This window comes from Micromys minutus (genome assembly GCF_963924665.1).
Source record: "Micromys minutus genome assembly, chromosome: 13".
NCBI classification, from domain to species: domain Eukaryota; kingdom Metazoa; phylum Chordata; class Mammalia; order Rodentia; family Muridae; genus Micromys; species Micromys minutus.
Window position 1 is genome coordinate 12,884,006 of NC_137982.1, and position 8,716 is coordinate 12,892,721.

The following is an 8,716-nucleotide window of genomic DNA, read 5'->3' on the forward strand; positions in this document are numbered from 1 at the left end:
AAAAGTAAAAACTTTTTAAAAAAATAAAAAAAAAGATTTAAAAAATTTACTTGTTAAACATGAATCACAGGTCTTAATATAAAAAAATTCCATACAATGTACAAATCTTTGTTAAAGAGCTCTAATGAAGAAAAATAACATATTAATATCAATAAGCAACTCAAATTTATCAAATTCTAAATTATTTTTCACTTTATTCTCAAACTATAAAACTAGAGCCACCAGTCTAAAACCAGTCATTCTACTACCAACTGTAAGAGATGGCCAATAAGCAGGTGAGCAAACACATTTGAAGCTAACATATTTGGTGTTTTATTTTCTGGCTGCAGAATTAGAAATCCAGGCAAAACATGTATTTCATTTATATCTACAACTGGAACTCTGAATTAATAACCTAAAACTGGTATTTTGCTAGACAGACATTTGTGCAGAAACACTAACTCTATAAACTTAGGGTATCACAAACTGCTTGGCAACAGCAAACAAAGAACCAACACCCTTCCCCTAGTTTTCCAAGACCACTGGGACAGTGCTCCAGATGTACCTGACAGCTCTATAGTATGTGTGTGTGTATATATGTGTATATGTATATATATATATATACACACACACACACACATACATATATTTATTTAGATTAGAGCTTTTAATACTAATTCATATTACAAACTAAATAAGTGCCTATAAAATGAAAAAAACAGCTCTAAATCAAACAATTTTTTCCCTGCTATATCCCAGATTCTGATAACAAACTTACAAACTGAACTTTCCTTATATGATATGATTTGATTCCTAAAGATGTTTTCCTTTAGTATTGCAGTCAATAAATTCTAAGTTACTCAAATTAAAAAAATGAACATTTTATCCAAAACATAGAAATGTGCATAACCATTAAAATATTTAATTAGTGACTTAGGAGTTTCAACTCTCTATTTAAAAGCTTATCCACAAAATAATTTTACAATTACTCAAAATTGTTGGTTTGAAACAGGGACTCTCTGTGTAATAGCCCTGGCTGTCCTGGAGCTTGATCTGTAAACTAGGCTGGCCTTGAACTCAGAGATCCTCCTGTCTCTGCTTCTTGAGTACTGAGGGTAAAAGGCATGCACCACTACCACCCAGCCTCCTATTATTTTTATGTCCAGCCTCTTACTATTTTTATAGTTTTAAAAGCATATAAATAAACAATGGAGGACTTCTAGTCTTACAGTGATATATTTTAACAATGACTCATTTGATTCAGTGGATATGACATCATAATTGCTAACATTTATAGTGACTAATAATAAAGCACTTATCCCTAAATATACTTCCCACGTTTCATGTTTGATACAATGAATTAAAAACCCCGAAAGTCTAGATGCCTACAGAGTCTGAGAAAACATTCTCACTTTGTATTAACTAATTTCAGTACCTAGTTTTAACACTGAAAAGGTATAAGATAAAACACAGGAGAAGAAACACTAAATTAGAGGCAGAACCTTAAACAAGCTCAGATCCCCAAGCTATAAGTTCCTTGGTATGAGTCCAAATTCATGATATACAAAGAGTAACAGACTTGTTTTATAGATGCAAATTACAAAGTTCTTTACCAAAATAAAAAGCATGCCAGCTTTCATTTTCTGCTACTTATATTACACAGTTAGTTCAGGACCGTGACACTTAAGTCAGAATAGAGTATATGCCTCTTTCATTACTTTGTAACACAGTATTTTATAATTCTGTTTGTAAACATATACATGTAGAGGTTGGTTCTGTTAAACAATCATTATTTACATTTGAGTACTATAATGGACTACACTGATACTTCCCCAAATAGAACATATCAAATTAGCTATGATCAAGGATGCAGCTCAGTGACAGAATACTTGCCTAATGTTTGCGAAGCTTTAAATTCAATCCCCGGTACTGCAAAACAAAACAAAACATAGCTTTAGATTCAAAGTCATACTGAAAGCATCAGAAGTACAATGTAAGATTTAACCTGAACAACAAGCAAACAAAAGCTAATGGAAATTACATGCAAACTCTACAACTCAGCACTCAAGTATAAGAGATTTTGGAGAAAAAAGGAGCTATATCAGAACTGTTGTTTTGTTTTAATCTATAAAATGGAAGAGATCAATTTTTACTCTTCAAATTACGAGCTGAACACAGTTTTTAAAGACAGAGAAAATCTTCAATACGTTCTAATACCGTATTCCAATTTTAAGTAACAAAGTTATACTTCTTTAGTGATAGCTAGATGTAAAATACTCCACAACTGTACTTACTTATTCTGCCTCTAAATAACGTTTTCTTTCTTTTCTTCTTTCTCTGTATGTAGCCTGGCTGTCCTGGAATTCAATTTGTAGACCAGGCTGGCCTTACACTCAGAGATCCACTTGTCTCTACCTCCCAAGTGCTGGGATTAAAGGCTTGTACCACCGTGTGGCTAACCTTATCTTTCTTATTACTAAAGCTTTTGTACTCTATTCTGACTCTAAAAGGTTACCACTGAGAAAATTTTGGGTTCCGTATGTATGTATGTATGTATGTATGTATGTATGTATGTATGTATGTATGGTAGGTATGGTGTCACTGCATGAGTTGACTCCTATGGATACTAAGGAAGTTCAAGGCAAGAGAACAGTTGGCAAGCTAAAGGTTAGCCTAGGCTATACAGGGAGTTCTAGCCTAGGCTGGGTTAGAATCAAGACCCAGAATCAAAAAAAAAAAAAAAAAAAAAAAAATTAAGAAAAAAAAAGCCAGGTGGTGGTGGAAGCACATACCTTTTATTCCTACACTCCTTTGGAGGCAGAGGTGAATGGATTTCTATGAGTTCGAGGTCAGCCTGGTCTACAGAATGAGTTCCAGAACATCCAGGATTACACATAAAAAAATCCTGTCTTGAAAAAAATTAAAAAAGAGTAACACACACACAAAAAACCCAATAATTTCTGGTTTTTAACTTTTTTAAAAAAGAAAAAAAAACATAGCTGAATCAGTTTTGGTAATATATTTTATATAACCTAAGTAAAATACCGTTTTAACATGTCATCATGTAAAAATTTAAATATTAAAATGTTATAAAATTTTCCACAAGTCTTTGAAATGTAGTATATATTTTGCATTTAAGAACAATTTCAAATTACAGTAGCTCCATTTAAGTCCTTAATGTCACACTAACTATTAGGTATACAGGTAAATCTACATTACAAATAGTAATGTAGTAAAATAACACTCCAGATCTGATTTTTATTAGAAAATGTGAGGTAAAAGTCACACACTTAAGGATTTAATGGAATTAGGAAACTCACAAAGATGTAAGCAACAACACATGTGAGACTGAGTGCAATTCATTTATAATTTCCAATTAGCTTTATTTTAAACCATATACCACTTTTTTCCATCTTTAGGAAGTGAAGTTTCAACCCAGTCCAACGAAAAAGCAAGTACTTATTACAACCTTGTTAAATCAGGGATGGTGGTGCACACCTTTAGTCCCAGTGTTCATGAGGCAGAAGCAGGTGTTTTCTGTGAGTTCAACGTCAGCCTGGCCTACATAGTGAGTTCAGGGCTATTTGTAGAGGGGAATCTTGTCTCAAAGAACAAAACAAAACAAAAAATAAAATAATCCTTGTTACAAGTTTATAGCACTCTTACCCATCACCCAATTTTCAGATTTTAGTTTTAAATACAAAATCCTTAGTATAGGGGAGCTGGAGAGATGGCTCAGAGGTTAAGAGCACGGACTGCTCTTCCATAGGTTCTGAGTTCAATTCCCAGCAACGACATGGGAATTGAACTCACAACCATCTGTAATGAGATCTGATAACCTCTTCTGGTGTGTCTGAAGACAGCTATAGTGTGTTTATATATAATAAATAAATACATCCTTAAAAAAAGTGTAGAAAATAATGCCTCTGCCAATTGGAAGGCGGCAAATAACAAACACAGAAACTAAATTAATGAAAACATAAAAAAGAACGTTAAGTCTTCTTGCATGTCACACTAACACAACAACTAAACTGGTAATTCAAAAGCCCGACTAATGAATTAGACTTCAATTCTCGAAGAATAAAAGTCTGTTTAATTATGGTACCTGTCTTCTCTAAACAAGACTTGAAAATATATGAAATGTTTTGCCCTTCTAGAAAATTTCCAAACTTTGAAATCTGGGGAAACATGGATCACCAAATCAACAAAACAATGGCAATACAGCCTTTAATAGGATAAAAGTCTCTGGTTTTTAAAGAACTGACCGTGTTAGTAATCAATTTAAGACATGGATGTTTATTTCAGAACAGTGATGTAATTTTTTAACCAGATAAAAGGTAGAAACAGGAATCTACAAACTATTCTTAAAGAGTCCAAGCCTTTAGACTGTGTATACAACTTAACCATAAAACATTCATTTCTTTCCTTCTGTTAAATATCACTTTTGTGTGTCATAGTTTTCTCTGGTTAATTAAAAGTTTTTACTGGAACTTTAAAGTATGACTACTAAAAATGACAGTAAGATTAGTTTAAACATTTTAACACTTTATTTGGGATTTAAAATCAACTCTAATTACAGTGGGTCAAGGTGAGAATAACTAAGGGTCCTAGATAAGAGGTCAGTGGGATTAAAAAGAACCGAGGTGGAGTTTAAACAAAAATCTAAACAGGTTGAGAATCACTGAATTTGATTACTTAATGTTTGTGATTACTTTTGACTATTTTGGTGTGAAGGCTGTGTCTGCCAGTATTTAAAAAAAAACTCTTGGTGATTTCAAGGATGGAAATGACAGCTACCCTTATCTTCTTCATAAAGACATAGAAAAAGTACAGCTGTTTCTCTTAGAAACAAAGATGCTTTCTACCATTCTCCTAAGATGGTGGAAGAGTCTCCTTATGAGGCTCCCCCAAGGAAAAGAAGAAGAAAGAGGGAAAGAAAGCTATAGCAGAATTCCCTGGCTGTGCTTCATGTCATCGCTCCTAGTCACATCCCCTGGTCCAGCCATCTCCCTTTAGGGAGGTTAAGCCCTCCCTAGGCATTGTTTGGCCAGGGTCCCTATTTACACCACTCTGATCGCCTCCACCATCCCAGCGCTGTGGTCTCCGTAAGCCCGGGGGCTGAAAAGGAAACGCTAAGACAGGACCTGATCTCGGGGACCTCTTCGAAAGCCCCTCTTCCTAACTGGAGTAAGCAAAGAAGGAAGCCGGCCTCTGCTCCGGTGGGCTCCTCGGTGGTCAGAGGGGTCCCTTCAGACGGTGTCGGAAAAAGGTGGCCATTTGAGCGTTTCGCTTTAAATCAAAAAGCCCTACTAGAGCGAGGGGCCTCCTCGGGGCCCGGGTTCCGCCGTGTCAGGTGCGGCCCGCGGCTCCCAACCCTTGGGGTACCGGCGGCCACCGTGCATAGGCCGCCGGGCAGAGACAGTTCCCCGCCCCACCTCTGGGGACCGGGCAGCGGGGCCAGGGCCCCAGCCGCATCTTGCCCGCCCCCGCCCTACCTGAGGGGCCCGGGCGGGGTCGCTAAGGGCCGCTCCCGGGGGCCCCGCGACGGCGCGGCTCGGCGACGGAGGCGCCTCGTCTCGCCGGGGCAGAGCTCGGCGGCGGTTTCAGGGCCTCAAACTCCATCGGGAGCTACAGGGACAGCCCCGTTGGCGGCGGCGAAGGCCGCGACGGGGCCTCCTCCTCCTCCTCCCTCCCTCCTCCTCCTCCTCCCTCCCTCCGCCTCCTCCTCCTCCTCCTCCTCCTCACCACGGAGGCGGACCTGGAGGGATCCCGATTTAGCTCTCGCGAGAAGATACTGTTCACTTCACGCGAGATTACGCAAGCCCGGGAGTTGGAGTGGAAGGGAAGCGTAGGGGCCCCGCCACCTGAATTGCGCATCAGTTTCCCTCTGAAGAAGAAAGCCACCTTCGTCACATGACAAGGGAACCCCAGAGTACTGTGGGAGATGATGCGAGGACTAGGCAAGCCGAAAGGCCTTATGGGAAACTCCCTGCACATCTAAGGCTTGAGCCAAATGGCTTGCGGAATTGAGGCAACGTTAAACTTTTCATCCATAGACTAGGACCTGATACATCTGTTACACCCTACTTTACTCTCTTAGTGATACATTAACCAGATTAGCAAATAATTCTCCAGTTTACAGAAATCGGGACCAAAGTGAAAACGTTTGGCAAACCCACCTACCTCATCTAAAATCCCAAATGCCTCAAAAGGGAATGGATCAAAATTTACAAGTTTTGGAATTGTAACTCAATATTTGTTAGAGGACTGTGGCAAACTGTAAGGTAGGAATTATCCTTTATGTTCTTATAAATAAAGACTGGAAATAAGGACGAGAAGCAACAATCACGAACTACTATATGGCAGGCTGTATGATAACTTATTTTAAAAGTATTTTAGTTTTATAATTAATTTATCAAATAGATTATCAAAGTGATCCTAAAAGGTTGATACTGTGCATCCTTTGTTAATGATGTGCAACTGGATGTGAAAATATTCAATAACATCCGAGATAATAATCTGTACATAAATTAGAATATGGAAAAGAAATTTCTCTAATGAGGCTTGAGGCTTTAAATATGAGTTATAATTTAGATGTGATGGTGCATCTCTGTGAACTCAGCAGTTGAAAGGCTGAGAAGAATCATACTAGGCTGCACAGCAAGAATTCATCAGACTCCCTAATTATTTGTACACACACACACTCCATAAACACAGGAGCTCACAGCTTCTTACAAACTGCAGCTCCAAGGACACAAGGCAAGTGTGACAAGAAAAGACAAGGGTTAATTTTTGCATTTTGTTTGTGAAAGATCCATTGGCCCTACCTGTTGTTTTGTTTTGTGATGTATGTGCTTGGCCTTGACTGTTTTGGAACTACTGCTGTAGCCCAAGCTGACCTCAAACTCAAAGAACTGACTGCATCTCTTGCTGGGATTAAAGGCCTGAACCACTGCCACCTGGCAGCCCCACCAGCTATACTTTTGCTCATTATTCATAATTTCATCCAATTCTGCTAATCAAAAAGAAACTTTCCCAACAATCAGGTGTACATTTTGGTATAATTTGTCTTTGTTTGCTTTTGTTTCAAGACAGGGCTTCTTTTGTAGCCCTGGCTGTCCTTGAACTGACTCTGTATACCAGGCCTCCTGGAACTCATAAAGATCCAACTATCCCTGCCTCTGAAATGCTGGGCTCAAAGGTATACACCACCACCACCTGGCACATTTCTGTATATTCAACTGGACAGTGATGAGTAATTTTATATATACATGTTCCCTAACCTGTGTGTACATTCCCAATTCTACTTACCTTTGATATACTTTACCATGTCACACAGGAAACATTTCCCAAACATGGAAAACCACATTAAAAGTAACAATCACTATTTCTTTTCCCTATTTTTTTTTTTTAAGATGGGGATCAAAACAACAACAAAAAAACCTGTATAGTCTTGGCTTTACTGGAATCACTCTGTAGACCAGGCTGACCTTGATCTCAGACATCTGCATGGCACAGCTTTCCCTATAATTTTTTATCCCTAGCATTGTTTTTCGAAATTGATTTTAAAATCCTATCAATTGTTTGTCTACTTCCACTAAAACACAAGCCCTAATATAATTGGTATTCTTTACCTCACTTTTAGTACAAAAATAAACCCAGTATGTAGGTTTTTTTTTTTTTTTTAAGATTTATGTATGTGAGTACACTGTTGTTCTCTTCAGAGACACCAGAAGAGGGAATCAAATCTCATTATAGATGGTTGAGTTACCTGGTTGTGAGTCACTTTGTGGTTGCTGGGAATTGAACTCAGGACCTCTAGAAGAGCAGTCAGTTAGTTCTCTTAGCCACTGAGCCATCTCTCCAGCCCCCAGTAGATAGTTCTACAATGATTAAAAGCCAGGAGAGAGTAAGTCATAGAATTCCAGGTGGTTAATATAGCTGACTACTCTTGCACAGCAACTGTGTGCAGTTCCCAGCTCACAGCTCCCTGTAACTGCAGCTCCAGGAGGGGACCCAAAGCTGCTAGCAAACATATGCCCACACGCATACACATAACTAAAAATATAATAAATCATATGTACACATACCCCCACACATAATTTAAAAAACATTACTAAAGAGAAAATGGTTCCTTTAAATTTCATAGAAATACACAAGCCCAAAGTTCTCCATCCCCCCCTCCAGTTTATTGTTTCATACAAACATAATTACATCCAGTGAAAAGAGCAAAGGATTTTCTCTACAACAAAGTAACAACTACCGTTTTAAGATCTTTTATACATATAAATGCAGTAATACAAGGTTCAAGCCAAACACACTGCTTTTTCTGTCATAAACAAAACAGCTAAAAGTATTTAAACTGAACAAATGCTACACTGTCATACCTGCTTATCTTTACAGATTCTACTTTGCTGAATTTTTCAGAAATGTCATGCAAACTGATACTCTCCCAGAAATGTTTTGTTTTTTCCTAAAACAATGTCTCCTATATATGAGACTAGCCTCAAACTTAGCTATATATAAGGAAGGCTGGTCCTGAATTGAATCTCTTGCCTCTATCTCCCAAGTGCTGGAATTACAGGCATGTACAGTTTGCTCAGTTTCTAGGAATGTTTTGAAACCAATCTGTTCATGTAATGGAAATAAATAATATAAATAACCACTTTATAAAACACCCTTCCCACAAGCAAAACTTTCAAAGTGCTCACAAACTGATTTTACAACAATCTTACAA